Here is a 21,999-nt window from a genome sequence, read left to right as displayed (position 1 = left end):
AGGTCCATTCAGACCAAAGACAATGCAGAGGAAGGTGGAACCAAGTGTTGGGAGTGACTAGCCTCTAGAGTCAGCCATGACTGGTCCAGCTCCACCCCAGTACTGCTCAGTTTTGTGAGCTAATAACTTCCCTTTTCTGGTTCAGCCATTTCTGTTTTTTGCAACTAGAAGAATCCAGACTAATAAAAATGTTGAAAGCTAGAAAGCAGCAGTAGCAGTAGCAGCAGCAACAGTATGAGAATAGATGCTCTGTAAATAGTTCTCCAATTTAAAACACTGAGAAAGATGTGGATTGTAATCCCAATGTTACTCTAACTCATTAACTATACCCTACTTTGTGAATGCAATTTCCATTCTGTAATGTCTTAAGAGTTCTTCCAACTACCTTAAAAGACCTCAAAAAAATTATAAACAACAATTTAAAACAAAATTCTTTTTAATTAGTTAAAATGTAAAAAAAGTACATATGGCATTTAAAATTTTAGGAAAATTAAGAGCTGCCACAAAATAAAAGTATGAAAACTTTCAAGGGTAGGAATCAATAATAATGATGATGAATGGGTTTTAGAAAATGAAGAAGCAAAAAGAGGTAAGGCTTTGGTGCCAAAAAGAAAAAAACATCTAATTGGGCCAGGCGTGGTGGCTCACGCCTGTAATCCCAACACTTTGGGAGGCTGAGGTGGGCAGATCACGAGGTCAAGAGATCGAGACCATCCTGGCCAACATGGTGAAACCCCATCTCTACTAACAATACAAAAATTAGCCAGGTGCGGTGTGGCACATGCCTGTAGTCCCAGCTACGTGGGAGGCTGAGGCAGGAGAATCAATTGAACCTGGGAGGCGGAGGTTGCAGTGAGCCAAGATCACGCCACTGCACTCCAGCCTGGCGACAAAGTGAGACTCCATCTCAAAAAAAAAAAAAAAAAACCTAATTGTTTATGAATAAGATTAGCATGGAGAAGCAGGATGCAGGTGGGGTGGGAAGAGATGTACACGTATGTGTTTACATAACTGGGAGCATAGCTCCAGCTGTAAGAGAACAACCACAAACATCTCTCCAGCAAATCAATGGAAACAAGACATCTTTTTTCTGTCATCAACTTTCAAGGTCTCTGTGTCTCTTTATGTTCCTAGTCACTCAATAACGTTACAATGATCTTCCCCATAACCCTCAAATATCAAATATTAATATGCCAATAAGTGCACTAAACTCATCCTTTCTCTCCATTCTGTCTGCAAGAAGTTACATATATCTGTACTATCTGTGTTCTATCCAGAAATATAGAACACATCATGTATGAGGTAGCCAGATATTAAGTGGCCATAAAGCATTCCAAATGATGCAATATTTGATTGAGAAAGCACATTCTGTACATTTTGACACGTGAAATCAAGATGGTCTTGCAGTGCTGCTAACCAGGTAGTAGTGGTTCTTATGTAGTCATCACTGCCTGCCTACGCACAGGTTTGGCTGTGTCTCTTGGCAGCTTGACAGAACATCTGCAACCTTTTGATGCTCAGGTCAACAAACGTTGACCTAAGACCATTTGAAAAAGGAACAGGAGTCCCAGTTGGTGTCAGGTAAACTATCTGATGATACCATCACATGCAGAATGCATGTCAATAGCTTGGAAGAAAAACCCAGAGACAATATTAAAACACCCTCTTAAGAAATGATTCAACATTAACACCCCCAAGGGCACAAAGGGTGATACTCTACAGGAAAACACAGGCATCAATGACTCTAAGTCAAAAGTGATTCAGTACTCAGACTCGGAAGGTGACAAAGTTTTAAAAAAAAAAAATCTAGTTTATTAAACTAATAATTTTCTCTTAAATATGTTCAAAAATGATAATAAAAGTATGTTTAAAAAGTAAAGGGGAGTTCCTTCAAAAAGGAACATACATTCCTCATGATTAAAAACATCAAAATATAATTGTTTAATTGGCATTGTTTTTTCTTACTAGTGGTCCTTAAAATAATGAAGCAGCTTACAGGCAATAATATAGTGGAGGAAACACAGTAATTTTTACAGGAATGTCATACATAGCAAATCTACCTTCTAGTTTATGAAAGATATAGTTTGTTTGGGGGTAAGGAGATTTCTTTGTGATTCCCAAAAACATATGAGCTGATTTCCTTACCATATTGCCCATGTAATTTTAACTGTCTATTGACAATTATGTATTTTTATCTTTGCTCTGTCAAATCTGTGTCTGGATTTAAATAAGATCATTAAATATATTTCTGAAATGTCCCCTTTATATATGTCCAAAATCACTGAAAGAAAAATCCAACTCTAGCAACACTAAAAAAAGCATGTACCAAGACCTCTCTTGAACCGTTAATGGTTTACCTTTGTCTCTCCAAAACTTGTCTTTCTAAAGTATCAAGGCTCTCAGAAATCAATTGCTCTCTTATTTTATTTTACTTTATTTATTTATTTTTTGAGATGGAGTCTTGCTCTGTTGCCCAGGCTGCAGTGCAGTGGCACGATCTCAGCTCACTGCAACCTCAGTCTCCTGGGTTCAAGCAATTGCCCTACCTCAGCCTCCTGAGTAGTTGGGATTACAGGCACTCACCACCACGCCCAGCTAATTTTTGCATTTTTAGTAGAGACAGGGTTTCACCACATTGGCCAGGCTGGTCTCAAATACCTGACCTCAGGTGATCCACCCGCCTCAGCCTCCCAAAGTGCTGGGATTACAGGTATGAGCCACTGCGCCTGTCCTCAATTGCTCTTTTAGAGATAAAAATAATATGCTATCACAGCAAACTAATTATATGGGTATTAGAGTGTCATGACTACTCTAAAATCAATTTGCAAAATAAAAATAATGCATGCTTCTTTGCTGTAATGATATGCATTAAAGATCACCTATCAAATCTGGGTTATTCTTCCAACAGCTGTGATATGGTTTGGCTCTGTGTTCCCACCCAAATCTTATCTTGAATTATAATCCCCCTAATCCTCCACATGTCAAGGGAGGGACCTGGTGGGAGGTGATTGGATCATGTGGGCAGTTTCTGCCATGCTGTTCTGATAGTGAGTGAATTCTCACAAGATCTGATGGTTTTATAAGCATTTGACAATACCTCCTTCACACACTCCCACTCTCTTCTGCCATCTTGTGAAGAAGGTGCCTGCTTCTCCTTCCACCAGGATTTTAAGTCTCCTGAGGCCTCCCCAGCCATGTGGAATCGTGAGTCAATTAAACCTCCTTTGTTTATAAATTACCCAGTCTCAGGTAATATCTTTATAGCAGTGTGAAAACCGACTAATACAAGCTGTATGTAGTCACTCCTTAATTCCTTCATTCATGTATTAAATCAAATCTAGTAGTTAACGGTTCAAAAGAAAGGTCACAAGTAGTCACAGGCCAGCCCTGTGATGTCAAGTGCTTCTAAATGCTGTTTAATTTTGCAAATAAACATTCTTTGAGGGTATCTAAGTAGGATGTAATACTTTAAGGCAGACTAACCAATACTTTCTTGAATGACAAAAGAGACTACAAAAAATACTAAACTAATAAAGGCATTGGAGAGCTATGAAAGAAATAAGAACTAGAAAGTATAAGATTACCTAAAACCAAAAAAAAAGGAGAAACTCAGAGAGATAATCTGTCAATATATGACATTTTCCTGGTTATATTTACACAGGTAAAGGACGATGGCAGAGCTTACGTGATCTTTGGAGGCCAGAGGATCGAAATTGGAGACTTGAAGACCCTCAAACACATGAACAGTGTTACTCTAATATTTAGCAAGGTAAGCAAAAAAGCTAAGCCATAAACATTATAATGCAAAGTAGAGTTTTTCTACCAGTCACATAGTACTATGAAGACTAAAGATCAACAATGAAAACTCAACAAGGAGAAGAGGTGAACACAACAGAATTCTCAGTAAATTCGTGGAGGGGAATGCTTGAGGAATAAGGTCCAACCAGAGATAGACTGAGGCTTACAGAAACTGTAACCTAACTTCACCTCAGCTAGCTTAAGGTGATACATCCCCCCACATTAATCTGCCTTGCAGAAAAAAAGGTGAACTCTCTTGAGAGGAAAATAATATCAATTTGTAACATTTACAACCTCTATAACTTTTTATACTCAAAGCCTAGCATTCAATAAAAAATTACAGGCGTAGTAAGAGGTAAGATAATATGACTTAAAACTAGAACAGATCCATAGGTGATTCAGATATTAGAGCTAATACCAAAGACCTTAAAATAATTATGTTCAAGAAAATTAAGGAAAATTAAATTAAATTAATGAAAGACAGTATATTTCACCAGATATCTGGAATGTGTAAAAAGAACCAAATGGAAATTCTAGAACTGGAAAATACAATATCTGAAACTCACTGATGGATGGGTTTAACGACAGATTGACATTGCAGTAATGTGCATAACAAGTCAGTAGAACATATCCAAACTAAACAGAGAGGAAGAATAAAAAGGAAAGAAAAGGAGCATAAAATATATAGGTCACAATAAAAAGACATAAAATGTAATTGGGATCCCAAAAAGCAAAAAAATGAGAAAACTAATGAATCGATCTTTGAAGAGAAAAATGCCAAAAATGTTCCAAAACTGAGAAAAACACCAAACAATAGACTCTCACCAACATTCCTAGAACGGAAATGCATACAAATATCAAACAAAAGACATATAGGAATGTTCACAGTGTACTTATAATAACAAAATGTTCAGGAGAAGAATGGATAAATTATGATACAGTCATTAAACAGAATGAACAAGCAATGTATAGTAATGAGAATAAACAAACTATAACTACATGTATCTACATCAATAAATACCACAAACATTATGTTGACTTGAAGGGATGCATACCATATAATGCTATTTATATAAAGTTCAATAACAGGCAAAACTAACCTAAAGCATGGGAAGTCAAGACAGCTATTACCTTTAGAAAATAGTATCTGTAGAAAATAGTACCTAAGAAAGGGTTTCTAAAGTACTGGGAATGTTCTGTTTTTAATATAGTTGCTGGACACATGGATGTGTTTACTTTGTGAAAACTCACTAAGCTGAACACGTATGTTCGATGAACTTTTAAAGATATATGTTTAAGTTCAGCGACTAGTTTACTTAATAAAAGAAGCTCTATAAACCCTAAGTAAGATAACTATAAAGAAATCCAAATCTAAGCATATGCTAATAAGAGTACTAATATAAACACAAAGAAAAAAATCTTAAAAGTAATATGGGATGGAGAGGAAGGAGAAGGGAATACATTACTTTCAATGAACAACAATAAGACATAGAGCTGACTTCTAACAGGAACACTGAAGGCCATAAGACAATAGAATGGCCTTGTTAAAGTGTTTTAAAACAAACCAAAAAAACCCTAAGTACTCACCAAGAATTTTATAACAATGAATATATTATCAAAAAATAAAAATTGAAATGAAGATGTTTTTGAACAAACAAAAACTTTAACAATCCACTGATGACAGAACCATACTAAAAGAAGAAAATGGAGAAAGAGAAAGAGGAGGAGGAGAGAAGAAAAGAGGAGGAGGAGAAGGAGGGAAAGAAGGAAAATGAATGGTGGAGAGGAGAGGAGAGAGTTCTTCAGGTAGAAGAAAAATGATCCCCAACAGAACACAGAAATGCAAAAAGAAATGAAAACAACAAAGGTAAACATGTGGGTGAACATAAATCAATGCTGATAAACAATAATATTGGGTCCTGAGTTATACTTATGTCTAGAATTAATATCCATATCAACAATAATACAAAAGATGACAAGGAAAATTAAATTGACATTTTCTAAGGAAAAAGAAGGAAACTAAGCAACAAATTGTTTCATATAATTATAAAGAAAGGATAGAGATTTCTAATCATTATAGTAAACACAAAGGCCAGTAAAAAAATAGGTAAATATCAGGTCAAAAGAGTGTACCAAGTAGAAGACAAAGAGTTGGTGACAAATATGAACAAATGTCATTAATTTTATTAAATGTAAAGGAGTCAAATACTCTAATTAAAAAACCAAAATTAGGCCGGGCGCAGTGGCTCACGCCTGTAATCTCAGCACTTTGGGAGGCCGAGGCGGGCGGATCACGAGGTCAGGAGATCGAGACCATCCTGGCTAACATGGTGAAACCCCGTCTCTACTAAAAATACAAAAAAAAAAAAAAATTAGCCGGGCGTGGTGGCGGGTGCCTGTAGTCCCAGCTACTCGGGAGGCTGAGGCAGGAGAATGGCGTGAACCCGGGAGGCAGAGCTTGCAGTGAGCGGAGATCGCGCCACTGCACTCCAGGCTGGGTGACAGAGCGAGACTCCGTCTCAAAAAAAAAAAAAAAAAAACCAAAATTATCAGAGAGGATGTTAGAAACCTAAACAGTAAACTTGTTTACCTACAGGACAAATGCTTTAAATATAAAGACATAAAAGACTTGAAAAATATGTTTTAACATAAAAAGACATACCATGAAAAAAACTAACTTTTTAAAAGGTTGATAAAACTATACTAATACCAGAAAACCTAGACTGTAAGGCAAGAAATATTACCAGATACTTTTTAAAAGAACATCTCATAAGTATAAAGGCAATAATCCCTTATGAAGAAATAAGAATTCTCTATTAGTGTGTACTCATTAACAGAATTTCAAAACATGTAAAGCAAAAATTGACTGCTAAAGGGAGAAATGAACAAACCCACAAATATATTGGAGACTTATCACTATCAATAGCTTATAAAACAACCAGATCCACCCCTTCCGCTGACCCAAACATCATATCATTAGGGCTACATGATGCAGTTCACAAATTTGTCCATGTATACAACACTGCACCAACAAAGATAATAAAAAAATGTCTTTCAAAAGCACTTGAAACATTTACCAAAATTGACTATGTATGCTGGGTCATAAAGCAGACTTCAAAAAAGTTTAATTATAGTCACTCAAAAAATATTATCTAAACACAATGTAATTAAGCAAGAAATCAATCAGAAATATTTAACAGAAAATCCTCAACTGCTTGGAAATTGAATGCTTCTAATATCAAAATAATCAAAGAATAAATCACAATAGAAATGTGAAAATAGCTTCAACTGAATAATTCAGATATGATAAACCACAATTTGTGAGATGCAGCTAAATCTCGTGCTTAGAAAGAAAGTATAGCCTTAAATGGATTATCATCATGAGCTAGAAAAGGAACAGAAAATCAAATACAAGCAAAGTTTTTTAAAAAGAAAATCATTTTTTATAAGAGAAAATATCAATGGAATGGAAATAGAATGCACAATAGACAAAGCCAAAAGTTTATTCTTTAAAAAGATTAATAAAAGTGATAAACTCAAGGCAAGACAAAAAGCAAAAGAAAAGAAAATACAAACTGACAATATCAGGCAGGGAAAGGAAGGATATGATTACAGATCATACATATATTAAAGATGCAATAAAAACATCATAAACAACTTCTCACTAATCTGAAAAATTAAATTATAGAATAAAATTTCTTAAAAATGAAATATCAAATCAAGAAAATGTTAAAAATCTGAATTCTACTTTGTCCATAAAATAAATTAAAGCTCTTATTAAAATCTTTCTATAAAGAAATCTCCAAGCCCAGAGAGCTTCACTAGTGAATTCTTCCAAATATTTTTTTAAAAATAACACAAAGCTCACATTCTTCCAGAGAACAGAAAAGGATTAACCTTCTCAATCTATTTTATGAGGCCAAAATAACAACAGCCTAAAAACCTAAGAACATTATGAGAAAATTACAGACCAAATTTTTATGAACATCTTTTTTTTAAATCCTTTTAAAAAGAGGGAGGGATGTAAGCAAGATGGCAGAATAGCAAATGCCAGCCCTCATACTGCCACAAAAACACCAATTTTGACAACTATCCACAAACAAAAATAACTTTGTGAGAACCCCAGAATCTAGCTAAGTTTCTAGCAGCTTGATAAGCAAAAAAATCTGACAGTAGATGCATTAAAAAGGGTGAAAAGCAATTTCACATTACCCACATCACTTCTCCCCCAAGGTGGCACAGCTCAGTGCCAAGAGAAGCCTCCTTGGCGCAGAATTTCTCCCACAGGGGGAACTAAGAGCAAAGTGAGCACCCAGCTTCCCCAGCCTTGTGGGATGCTGTCTAGCAGGCCCACTTCTGTCTTGCTAACCAAGAATATTGAGGGGATGAGTACAACAGCATCATCTGGGGACAGCTGAGAGCATGGCAAAGGGGCAGGGGCTCAAAGCAACCAGTGCACAGATCACAACAGCCAGCCATGGATCCTGCTAATCAGCTAGCAAACTCCACCAAGAGACTCACTGACAAATCCCTCAAAATGACTCTCTTGTGGACCCTTGCACCCAGTTGACCCACATCACTAGCACATCATACTCCCACAATGGCCTGTGCCCCACACATCCCCAAGCACAGTCCCCTATAGGTCCCCACAATGATGCACATGAGCCCCCTACAGATAGCACACACATCTCAACAGTAGGTGCAGATCTTAGCAGCCAATCCAACTCTGCTAGATTGGGATAATGTGTGCAATCTGAACACATCAGGTCACTGCACTAGGGAAAATAAATAGGAGGCCCTCATTCCAGGCCTGGCTTTGTGGGATTGAAAAAAGGCACACAATCCTAAGACTTCTCCTGTAAGAAGGAACAAGAGCAGTAGAGTATGGGCATCCATTGATAAGGTCTCGAGACCTCCAGAATCTAGAGAGTCTCACTAACGAAGTTCTCACCAGTGACAAGCTCACTGGTGAAGGTCTTTCTCTCTTGAAGCCAGTCAGTAAAGGCTGGAAGAGGTGACTACTTATTCAAATGCAAAGAAACAACGCAATGCTTCTAGGAAAACAAAGAATCAAAAAAACACAATACCACCAAAAGAACAAAATAAAGCTCCAGAGACTGATCTTAAAAAAATGGATACCTATGAATTGCCCAACAAAGAATTCAAAGTAATTATCTTTAATAAAACTCAGTGAGCCACAAGAGAAAAAAATGATAGAAAACTAAATTATATAAGGGAAACAATGCATAAGTGAAGTTAGAATTTCAACAAAAAGATACACACCTTTAAAAAGAACCAAACATAAATTCTGGAAATGAAGAATACAACACCTGAACTCAAAAATTCAACTGAGAGCTTCAATGGCAGACTCAATCAAGCAGAAGAAAGAATCAGTGAACTCAAAGACAGGTTATTTAAAAGTAGTCAGAGGAATAAAAATAAAACAAGAATGAAAAAGAATAAAGAAAGTCTACAGGACTTATGGAAAGCATCATGTGAACAAACATAAAAATTATAGGAGTCCTAGAAGCAGCAGAGAAAGAGAAGAGGGACAAAGAGAAAGCAAAGTTATTTTAAAAATTAAGACAGAAAACTTCCCAAATCTTGGAGGGAAATGAACTTTAAGATCCAGGAAGTCCAAAGAACCTCAAATGGTAGAATATAAAAATGTCTCCACCAAGATACATTATAATCAAATTGTCAAAAATGAAAAAAAAAGAAGTTTGAAAGTAGTAAGAGAAAAACAACTCATCACATATAAGGGAAACACCATAAGACTGTGAATGAATTTATCAGCAGAAACCTTGCAGTTCAAGAGAGAGTGGGATGATATATTCAAAGTGCTGAAAGAAAAAAGCAGCCAACTAAAAATACAACAAAAGGTGTCCTTAAGAAATAGAGACAGAAACTCTTTCCTAGAAAAACAAAACCTGTGGGAGTTCGTCATCACTAGATTTGCCTTACAAGATATGCTAAAAGAGCTCTTCAAAGTTTAAACAAAAGGACACTAATTAGCAATGTGAAAACATATGAAAGTATAAACCTCACTGGTAAAGGTAAGCACATAATCAAATTCAGAATATTTTAATACTATAATGAAGGTGAATAAATCACTTTTACTCTACTATAAAAGTTAAAAGGCAAAAGTATTAAAAATAACCGTAGCTACAAAATTTGTTAATGGATATGCAATATAAAAAGTTGTAAAATATCTGAATGCAATAAAGATAGATTTATTATATTAAAAAAGGAAAAAAGTTGTAAATTGTGACACCAAAAACATAAAATTTTGTGGGGTGAAGTAAATGTATGGAGTTTTTTAATGCAATTGAACTAAAGTTGTTATCAGCTTAAAATAGACTGCTGTAACTGTAAGTGTTTTATGTGAGCCTTATGGTAACCACAAAGAAAGCCGATGTGTTAGGTATTTAAAAGAGAAAGATAAAGGAATCAAAACATACTACCACAAAAAAAATCATCAACGAAAGGAAATGGCAACAGAGGAAGAAAGGAACAAATAAATAAACTATAAAACAGTGAAAAAAACAATTACTGAAATATTTTTAGTAAGTCCTTGCCTATCAATAATTATTTTAAATTTCAATATAAATTCTCTAATCCAAAAACAAAGAGCAACTGAATTTTTTTTTAAAAAAAGATCCAACTATGAGCTGTTTCTAAGAGACTGACATTAGCTTTAAGAACACACTTAGGCTGAAAGTAAAAGGACAGAAAAAAAATATTCCATGCAAATAGTAACCGAAGGAGAGCAGGAGTAGCTATACTTATATCAGAAAAAAAACTTCACTTTAAGTAAAAAACTGTCACAGAAGAAAACAAATGTTGTTACATATTGATAAAGGGGTCCATTCATCAAGAGGATATAACAATTATATATGCACCCAACATAAGAGCAAATAAACATATAAAGCAAATATTAACAGAACTGAAGGGACTGAAGGGAGAAATAGACAGCAATGCAATAGTAATAGGGAACTTTGATACCTCACTTTCAACAACCCCTACTTCCTCCAGACAGAAAATCAATAAGGGAACAACGAAATTCAGCAACACTATAAGCCAAATGGACCTAACAGATATATAGAGAACATTCCATCCAATAGCAGCAGAATACACATTCTTTTCAAGCATACACATAACATTCTCCAGGGTAGATAATATGTTAGGACACAAGACAAGTCTTAACAAATTTAAGAAGTTGTAAATCGGCTGGGTGCGGTGGCTCATGCCTGTAATCCCAGCACTCTGGGAGGCCGAGGCGGGCAGATCACAAGATCAGGAGATTGAGACCATCCTGACTAACATGGTGAAACCCCGTCTCTACTAAAAATACAAAAAAAATTAGCCGGGCATGGTGGGCACCTGTAGTCCCAGCTATTTGGGAGGCTGAGGCAGGAGAATGGCGTGAACCCGAGAGGCAGAGCTTGCAGCGAGTCAAGATCGCACCACTGCACTCCAGCCTCAGCAACAGAGCGAGACACCATATCAAAAAAAAAAAAAAAAAGAAGTTGTAAATCATGTCAAGTAACTTTTTCAGCCATAATGGTATGAAACTAAAAATCAATATCAAGAGGAAAATTGGAAAATTCACAAATATGTGTAACTTAAGCAACATGCTCCTGAATAACCAATTGGTCAAATAAGAAACCAAAAGGGAAATCAAAAATATCTTGAGACAAACAAATATGGAAACATACAACATATTAAAACTTATGGGAGGCAGCAAAAGCAGTGCTAAAAGTTTACAGCAATAAATGCCTCCATTACAAAATAAGAATGATGTCAAATAAACAGTCCAGCTTTATACTTCAAGGAGCTAGAGGCGAAAAAAAAAAAAAAAAAAAAACTAGGCCCAAACGGCAGAAGGAAGGAATAAAGATTAGAACAAAAATAAATAAAATAGACACTAGAAAAACAATTAAAAAGACAAATAAAACTAAGAAATGATTATGTGAGACGATCAACTTGACAAACCTTTAGCCATACTAACAATGAAAAAAAGAGATGATGCAAATAAATAAAATCATAAACGAAATAAGAGACATTACAACAGATAGCACAGAAATACAAATTTAAGCGATCATAACACTACTATGAACAATTATTTGCCAACATATTGGATGACCTAGAAGAAATGGATAAGTTCCTAGAAATATACAATCTACCCAAACTGAACATAAAGAAATAGAGAATCTGAACAAAGAACAAGTAATATTAAATCAGTAATTTAAAACTTCCCAATAAAGAAAGCCCAGTATCTGGTCGCTTCGTTGGTAAATTCTACAAACATTTTAAGAAGAACTAACACCAATCCTTCTCAAACCCTTCCAAAAAATTGAAGAGTAGAGACAACACTTTCAAATTCATCTCATGAAGCCAGCATTACCCTGATAGCAAAGACAGACAAGGTCATTCCAATAAACTAAAATTACAAGGTAATATCCTTGATGAACACATACAAAAATACTCAACAAAATACTGACAAATTTAACAGCACATTAAGAGAATTATACACTCTCATCAAGTGGGACTTATCCCTGGTATGCAAGGATGGTTCAACATATCAAAATCAATAAATGTCATATACTACATTAACAGAATGAAGGATAAAAATCGTGATCATTTCAATAAATGCAGAAAAAGCATTTTTCATGATTAAAAAAAAACTCTCAACAAATTAGGTATAGAGGGAATGGACCTCAAAACAATAAAGGCCATAAATGACAAGCCCACAGGTAACATCATTTATAATGGTGAAAAGTTAGGAACAAAATAAAGATGCCCACTCTTGACATGGTACTAGAAGTCCTAGTCAGAGCACTTAGGCAAAAGAAAAACAAAAAAAGGCATCCAAGTCAGAAAGAAAGAAGTAAAATTGTCTGTCTTTGCAAGTCACATGTCTTATATATAGAAAACCATAGGCCAGGCTCATGCCTGTAATCCTAGCACTTTGGGAGGCCTAGGTGGGTGGATTGCCTGAGCTCAGTAGTTTGAGACCAGCCTGGGCACAATGGTGAAACCCCATCTCTACTAAAATACAAAAAAAAAAAAAAAAAAAGAAAGAGCCGGGCATGGCAGCATGCGCCTGTAGTCCCAGCTATATGGGAAGCTGAGGCAGGAGAATTGCTTTAACCCGTGAGGCGGAGGTTACAGTGAGCCGAGATGGTGCCACTGCACTCCAGCCTGGCAACAGAGTAAGACTCCGTCTCAAAAACAAACAAACAAAAAAAACCATAAAGATTCCACCAAAAACTGTTTGAACTAATTTTAAAAACTCGGTAAATTTGCAGAATATGAAACCAACATACAAAAATGAGTTGTTGCTATACACTGACAACAAACTATCCAATAAAATTTAAAGAACAATCCCCTTAACAATAACATCAAAAAGAATACAATTATGAGGTATAAATTTAACCAAGAGGGTGAAAAATCTACAGTGAAAGCTGTAAAACACTGATGAAAGATATTAAAGTAGACACAAATACAGAGAAACATATTCCCTTTTCACAGATTGTAAAAATTAATAATGTTAAAATATTCACACTACTCAAACTGATCTACATATTCAATGCATTCCTTATCAAAATTCCAATGGCATTTTTCACAGAAATAGGAAAAACTATCCTAAAATTAATATGGAACCACAAAAGACCACTAATAGCCAAAGAGATATTGAGCAAGAAGAACAAAACTAGAGGCATCACAATTCCTATTTCAAATTACATTGCAAATCTATAATAATCATAAAGTATGGTACTAGCATAAAAACAGATATATAGACCAACGGAACAGAATGGAGCGCCAAGAAATAAACCTATGCATACACAGTCAACTAATTTTTTGACAACGGCAGCGAGAATACATGGAGAAAGGACAGTCTCTTCAAGAAATGGTGTTGGAATATATATATATATATATATGTATATATGCAAAATGAAGATCTTATTTTACACAATACACAAAAATCAATTCAAAATAGATTGAAGACTTAAATATAAGACCTGAAACTGTAAAACTGGTAGAAGAAAATGTAAGGGAAAAGTGTCTTCACATTGGTCTTGACAATGATTTTTTTGGATTTGACACCGAAAGCACAGGCAATGAAAGCAAAAATAAATAAGTGGGATTACCTCAAACCAAAAAACTTCTACACAGCAAAGGAAATCAATCACCAAAATGAAGCGATGACCTATGAAATGGGAGAAAATATTGGCAAACCATACATTTGATAAGGGGCTAATATACAAAATATATAAGCAACTCATACAATTCAACTACAAAAAAAATTTAAAAACCTGATATTAAATTGGGCAAAGGTCTTGAACAGACATTTATCCAAAGAAGATATACAAATATCCAACAAGTATAGAAAAAGGTGCTCAGCATTACTAATCATCAAGGAAATACAAATAAAAACCACAATGAGATATCACTTCACACTGTCAGGATGGCTATTACATAATTTAGAAAAAATAATAAATATTGGCAAATATGTGGAGAAAAGGGAACCCTTGTATACTATTGGTGGGAATGTATGAAAAACAGCACGGCTACTCCTCAAAATACTAAAAATATGACTACCATATGATCCAGCAATCCCACATCTGGGCATATATTTAAAGGAACTAAAATCAGTATCCAATGAAATATTTGTACTCCCATATTCACTGCAGCAATATTCACAATAGCCAAGATGTGGAAACAACCTAAATTTCCACTGACAGTTGTAGGGATAAAGAAAATGTGGTACACATATACAATGGAGCATTACTCAGCCTTTAAAAAGAAGGAAATCCTGCCATTTGCAACAACATGGATGGATCCAGAGGGCATTACATAAAGTGGAATAAGCCAAACAGGTGATAAGTCCTGTATGATCTCTTTATATGTGAGATCCAAAATACTTAAATTTGCAGAAACAGAGGGTGAAATGATGGTGCCAGGAGCTGAGGAAAGGGGGAAATTGGGAGGTGATGGATAAAGGGTACAAAGTTTTAGTTATGTAGGATAAATTAGTCCTGAAAACCTACCATACAGTATAGTAGCATTAGCTACTATAACTAACAATACTGTATTGTATGGTTAAAGTCTGTTAAGACGGTAGATCTTATGTTAAGTGTTCTTACCCCAAAAAAAGAAGAAAAACATAATAATAATTTAAAAACAGAGTAAGACAAAATTTAGGGAGGTGATGGCTATGTTTATGGCCTTTATAGTGATAATGTTTTCATAGTTGTATATATTGTCCAAACTCATCAAGATATAATATATATATATCTTTTTATATGTCAATCATACCTCAATATTCTAAAATTAATTAATTAATTAAAACATGGGAGGAAAATATATGACTTCAACAGATACAAAAAACCAACTGACATAAATTAACACCAATTCATAACTTTTAAAAAAAATACTGTTATGAAACAGAAATAGACAAGAACCACCTAATTCTGATAAAGAGTATCTATCATAGATCTGCAGCAAACATCATACATGATGGTGAATTATTGACAGCTTTTCTTCTGAGTTGGAAATGATGTGGATGCCCGCTATCATCACTTCTATTAATATTACACTAGATGTCCTAACTAGTGTAATGATGCAAGAAAAATAGAAAAACAATCATAAGGATTGGAAGGGAAAAAAAAGAAAATTCTAAACACTTCCAGACAACAGGATCTGAACACAAAAAATTAAATTGACTAACTACTAGAAATAAGAGAATTTACCAAGATTAACAAATACAAGATCCATACAAAGAGTCAATCTTGTTTCCATATATCAGCAACAAAAAATAAAATTTGAAAATGCCATTTACAATAGCATTGATTCCTATTAAAGACCTAATACTAAATCTAACAAAAGATGAATGAGAACTTTAAACTGAAAACTATATAGAACATTATTAAGAAAAAATTTTAAACACCAAAGTAAATGAAAAAAATACCATATACATGGATTAGAAGATTCAGTACAGTAAAGGTGACAATTATCCCCAAAGTGATCTGCTACAAATCCTAATAAGTATAGAGGGATTTTTAAAGAAATTGGTTAGATTGATCCTAACAGTTATATGGAAATACAAAGGGCCGAGAAGAAGAGGAACAAATCTAGATGGTTTGCACTACCAGATAGCATGATATTACAAAGTTCTGATAATTATAACAGCATGACACCAACAGAAAGATAAACAGGCACCACTGAAACAGATTAGAAAGTTCAGAAACAGATACATAATTTTAAATAAGGAAATACAATAGGGAATGTGATTGAAAAAGATGATCTTGAATGAATAGTACTGGGGCCAATATAACCCATACACCAAAAGGAAGTCCAGATGCATTGTAGATCTAAATGTTAAAAAGTACAGCAACAAAGCTTAGAGAAAAAAACAAAACTGGCAAATATCTTCATGGCCTTAGGTAACAATTACTTGAATAATATACAAAAAGGTACCAACCATAAAATAAAAAAGTATATACACCAGAGTACATTAAAATTATGACCATCTGTTCATTAAGAGGCTCCATTAAGAAAGTGAAAAGGCAATCCAAAAAGGAGGAAAATGTATCTGCAACACATTGGTCACATGGACAATCATCCAGAAAATATCAAGAAATCCTACAAATTGACAATGATAGCAAATAACCCGTAGAGACATGGGCAAAAGCTTTGAATGGGAACTTGACAAAAGAAAGCATGCAAGTGGCCAGTAAACATTTGAAAAGATGCTTAACTTCAGTTTTCAACAGGAAAATTCTAATTAAAACTACAAAGTTACACCATTACACAGCCACCAAAATGGTTAAAATGAACAACACCAAGTGCTAGACAGGAGAAGAAGCAATTAAAACTCTCGTTAACTACTACAGTGCAGTTGTCATGTAAATTAGAACAACCACTTCAGAAAACCATTTGGAAGTAACTATTACAACTGAACATAAACATATCCTATGACCTAACAATTCTACTCCTAGCTGTTAACTCAACAAATGTATTCACCAAAAGACATATATAATAATGTCCACAGCAGCATCATTCTTAATATTCCAAACTGGAAATAATCAAAACATCCATTTATAGTACAATGAATAAGTAATGTGTGGTGTATTCATACAATAAAATACTACAGAAAAAAATTTTAAACTACTGCTATATAGAATAGTGCCACTGAATCTTAGAGACATTATGCTAAACAAAAGAAGCCAAACATGAAAGAATACACACTGGCTTGGTGCGGTGACTCATGTCTATAATCAAAGCACTTCGGGAGGCCGAGGTGGGAGGATCACTTGAGGCCAGATCGAGACCAGCCTGAGCAACATATTGAGAACCTGTCTCCCCTAAAACAGTGAATAAATTAGCTAAGTGTGGTGGCATGCACCTAGCTACTTGGGAGGCTGAGGCAGGAGGATCACTTGAGCTCTGGGGATTGAGGCTGCAGTGAGTTGTGATTGCACCACTGTACTCCAACCTGGGTGACAGAATGAGACCCTGTTTCAAAAAAGAAAAAAAGGAAGAATACACACTGATTTGACTGATATAAGCTCAAGAATACGCAAATCCAACTGAGGGAGAGTAATCACCTGTGGTGGGAGGGGCTTTGGGAGCAGTCACTGGAAGGGGCAAGAAGGGAGAAGGCTTCTAGGGTCCTACTAATGTAATGTTTCTTGATCTGAATGCTGGTTTTCCAGATGTGTTCACTTAGTAAAAAAAATAAATAAAATCCACTACACTGTATTCTTACGTTATACATACATTTGTATATGTCATAGTTTAATAAAAAGCTTACTTAAGTTTGAGTCCACAAATGGCATTGAGAAAACTGGATATTCACATGCAAAATAATGGAGCTGGTCCTTTACCTTACACCATATACAAAAATTAGTTTAAAATGAACAAAAGACCTAAACATAATAGCTGAAACTATAAAACTCCTAGAAGAAAACATAAGTGAAAACCCTCACGGCATTGGATTTGGCAACAACAATGCTGTCAAAAACACAAGCAACCAAAGAATAAGTAAATAAATTTGACTCCATCAAAGCTGAAAACGTTTGTGCATAAGAGGACAATACCAAGAGAGTGGAAGGCAATCCACCAAATGGGAGAAAATATTTGCAAATCATGTATCTCATAAGGGATTAATATCCAGAATATATAAAGAACTCATAATCTCAACAACAAAATACAAATGACTCAGTTGAAAAACGGGCAAAGAACTTGAACAGACATTTCTCCAAAGAGGATATTCTAATAGCCAATAATCATATGAAAAAATACAAATCAAAACCACAATGAGATACCACTTTACACATAGGATGGCTAATATAAAAAAGAAAAAAAAACGGAAAACAAAAAGTGTTGATAAAGATGTGGAGAAGTGAATACCCTGTGCATTGCAAGTGGGAATGTAAAATGGTACAGCCACTATAGAAAACAGTATGGTGGTTCCTAAAATAATAAAGCATAGAGTTACCATATGACATAGCAATTTCACTTCTAGGTATAAACTGAAAAGAAGTGAAAGCAGGGACCCAAACAGAAATTAGTGCACCAATGTAAATGGCAACATTATTCACAATAGCCAAAGAGTAGAAACAACCTACATGTCCATTATGGATGAATCGATAAAGAAAATGTAGTATAAACATACAATGGAATATTATTCAGCCTTAAAAAATGAAATTCTAGGCCAGGCACGGTGGCTCATGCCTGAAATCCCAGCACTTTGGGAGGCTAAAGCAGACAGATCACCTGAAGTCAGAAGTTCAAGACCAGCCTAGCCAACATGGTGAAACCCCATCTCTCCTAAAAATATTTTTAAAAATTAGCCAAGTGTGGTGGCACACACCTGTAATCCCAGCTACTCAAGAGGCTGAGGCAGGAGAATCACTTGAACGAGGGAGGCGGAGGTTGCAGTGAGCCAAAATCACGCCACTGCACTCCAGCCTGGGAGATGCAGGGAGACTCCATCTCAAAAAAAGCACATACTACAACATAAATGAACCTTGAAAACATTATGCTAAGCAAAATAAGCCAGATACTAAAGAACAAATATTGTATTATTCCACTTATATGAGGTACCTAGAATTGTCAAATTCATAAAGACGGAAAGTAGAATGGTGGCTACCAGGGTCTGGGGGAGAAGGCAATGGGGATTGATTGTTTACTGAATACAGAATTGCAGCTTGGGATGACAAAAAAGTTCTGGAGGTGGATGGTAGTGGTGGCTGCACAACAATGTGAATGTGCTTAATGCCACTGAGTGATCATTGAAAATGGTTAAGTAAATTTTGTATTATGTATATTATACCGCAATTTTTAAATGTTGATTTTTTTTTTTTTTTTTTGAGATGGAGTCTCGCTCTGTCGCCCAGGCTAGAGGGCAGTGGCGCGATCTCAGCTCACTGCAAGCTCCGCCTCCTGGGTTCAAGCCATTCTCCTGCCTCAGCCTCCCAAGTAGCTGGGACCACAGGCGCCTGCCACCACCCCCGGCTAATTTTTCGTATTTTTAGTAGAGACGGGGTTTCACCATGTTAGCCAGGATGGTCTCAATCTCCTGACCTCGTGATCCGCCCGCCTCAGCCTCCCAAAGTGCTGGGATTACAGGCGTGAGCAACCGCGCCCAGCCTAAATGTTGATTTTTTTAAGAGACGGGGTCTCAATATGTTGCCCATGCTGGTCTCAAACTCCTGGCCTCAAGCAATCCTCCTGCCTCAGCCCCACAAAGTGCTGGGATGACAGGCATGAGCCACCACTCAAGTCAAAAGTTGATTTCTTTATAAAAAGTTTATTGTGCTTATATTATTTTCTGGATATTATACTAACAGCTGGTACTATAAGTGAATTTCCCCCTGCCAAGAAGGAAAGACAGGTGGGTTTAAATTTTTTTGCTTCTCTCCCTTCTCACTCCTAGTAATTACTCAAAACGTGGTCACTCTCAGCATTCTCTGCCAAATCTTTTAAAATCTGGAGCACCTAGCCACTTAAAAGACACAACCAAAGATCCCAACACATCATGATCATTTCACCTCAAAGTAATTACCTCCTCTTCTACAAACCCAATCTCCTCATCTTTATGAGCTGCATCTTTTGGCTGAGTTTAGATCTATAAATTAATGCATTCACTTAGAACAGTCCATTCCACAGAAGGCTCTCAATAAATTATAAATATGTACCTTTAGTCATTCAAAATTTATTGAGAGCCTATTATGATAAAAGGAGATGGTAAATATTCTCACGGTAGCTAAGAAAACTTCCATATCACATGCTCTATCTTCTGATCTAGAGGAAAAATAAAAAGTGGTTGATGAGATTACTATGAACTTTATTGTGACTATTTGTCACTGCCAGGTACTTAACATCTAGATCATTCCCCACATTATGAGTCCTGCCTTCTCCAAGGCAGAGGCCAGAAAATCTTGCAACCACACTACCCTGAAGGTAGGATACAGACAGTGACCTTGCTTCTGCCAGGAAAATGCAAAGGGATGCTATATCATGACCATACAATTTATCTATTTCTTCGCTGTCTTTCCTATGTGCTGAGAACCTTAAAGAAAAAAAAAAGGAAATCTAGTTGGTAGCCTCAAAAGTGGAAGAAACTGAAAAGAGACATTTTTCAGGAACTTTAAATGGCCAAAAATATTTTCCTTCTATTTTTATCCTAAATTGTTCTTCAAACCATTTGAAAGAATAAATATCATACAGTTTATATAAATTCTTATATTAAAAGACAAATACCTCCTGTAACCTTTTAAAATAAACTAAATGAACAAAATTATAGTTTTTCAATAAATTAAACTAAACATATGTAAATTATAACTTACCACAAATAAATGCAACCTAGTGCAGTGTTTCTTTAAAAAGGCACATTCTGTTTCATAAGCTTTCCACATATTTTGTCTCTATTAAATACACACTTGAAAAACTATGGTGGAAAATATAATGGCTTTCTGCCATTGACACACTCACAGTATGATACAAATCAACGCAACTCACAGTTCATGAGGTAGCTCTAAAACCAAAACTTTCAAGAGACCATGATGAAAGCAAAAAAAAAAAATACTTATTTGCTGCTCATCACTTATATAATATTCTACTCATCAATTTCAATAAGCATCCTTACTACAGAATTTTGAATTTATGCATGATAAGGCAAGAATTCTGTGGACACTAGTTAAGCAGATGTAATTAAATAAAAATATGAGTGATATGTTTTTAAAATGAATTCTGTCAGGAACACACTCAGCAAGTTTCTTAAAAGATTTTTACTATCCTTGTTTGGAGATATGATCTTATATTTGGAAAAACCTAAAGACTCCACAAAAAAAACTATTAGAAATGATAAATTGAGTAAAGTTGCAGGATACTAAATCAACATACAAAAATCAGTAGCATTTCTATATGCCAACAGTGAACAATCCGAAAGAGAATTTTTTTAAAATCCCTTTTACAATAGGTAGAAATAAAATTAAATACCTAGGAATTAACCAAAGAAGTGAAAGATCTCTATAACGAAAATTATAAAACACTGATGAAAGAAATTGAAGAGGATACCAAAAAATGGAAAGATATTCCATTTTTTACTGGAAAAATCAATATCGTTAAAATGTCCATACTACCCAAAGCAATCTACAGATGCAATGCAATCTCTTTCAAAAATACCACCGACATTATTCACAGAAATAGAAAAAAGAATCCTAAAATTTATATGGAAGCACAAAAGACCCAGAATAGACAAAGACATCCTAAACAAAAAGAACAAACCTGAAGGAATCATGTTACCTGACTGCAAATTATAGTACGGAGCTACGGTAACCAAAATAGCAAGGGACTGGCTCTGAAAAAGACACATAGACCAATGGAGTAGAATACAGAACCCAGAAACAAATCCACATACCTACAGTGAACTTGTTTTCAACAAAGGTCCCAAGAACACACACTGGGGAAAAGACAGTCTCTTCAATAAATGGTGCTGGGAAAAGTGGATATCCATACGCAGAAGAATGAAACTAGACCCCTATCTGTCACCACATACAAAAATCAAATGAAAACAAATTAAAGACTTAAATCTAAGACCTAAAACTATGAAACTACTGTGAGAAAACGTCAGCGAAACTCTCTAGGACATTGGTCTGGGCAAAAATGTCTTGACTAATATCCCACAAG

General features: G+C 35.2%; 1 protein-coding gene and 1 long non-coding RNA gene across 23 annotated transcripts in view; one reads left to right on the top strand and one right to left on the bottom strand.

Moving 5' to 3' along the window:
• Positions 1–21,999, bottom strand: part of L3MBTL4 (L3MBTL histone methyl-lysine binding protein 4) — a 468,276-nt gene that overhangs the window by 385,099 nt on the left and 61,178 nt on the right. For 6 of the 21 annotated variants that reach the window (XM_063699409.1, XM_063699405.1, XM_063699426.1 and 3 more), the window contains one exon: positions 13,953–14,011. The exons of the other annotated variants lie outside the window; for them this stretch is intronic. The gene's annotated coding sequence lies outside the window, so the exon portion shown is untranslated. Of the gene's footprint in view, positions 1–13,952; positions 14,012–21,999 lie in introns of those variants that run through there. 21 annotated transcript variants of the gene reach the window in all.
• The window catches only part of LOC109024030 (uncharacterized), a 35,471-nt gene that overhangs the window by 9,618 nt on the left and 3,854 nt on the right, over positions 1–21,999 (top strand). For both annotated transcript variants that reach the window (XR_008673598.1, XR_002003512.2), the window contains exon 2: positions 3,662–3,769. This is a non-coding gene — a long non-coding RNA (uncharacterized lncRNA). The remainder of the gene's footprint in view (positions 1–3,661; positions 3,770–21,999) is intronic.

Source organism: Gorilla gorilla, chromosome 17 (assembly GCF_029281585.2).
Source record: "Gorilla gorilla gorilla isolate KB3781 chromosome 17, NHGRI_mGorGor1-v2.1_pri, whole genome shotgun sequence".
NCBI lineage: Eukaryota > Metazoa > Chordata > Mammalia > Primates > Hominidae > Gorilla > Gorilla gorilla.
The sequence above is the reverse complement of the archived record's forward strand: the minus strand, read 5'-3'. Positions and strand labels throughout refer to the sequence as shown.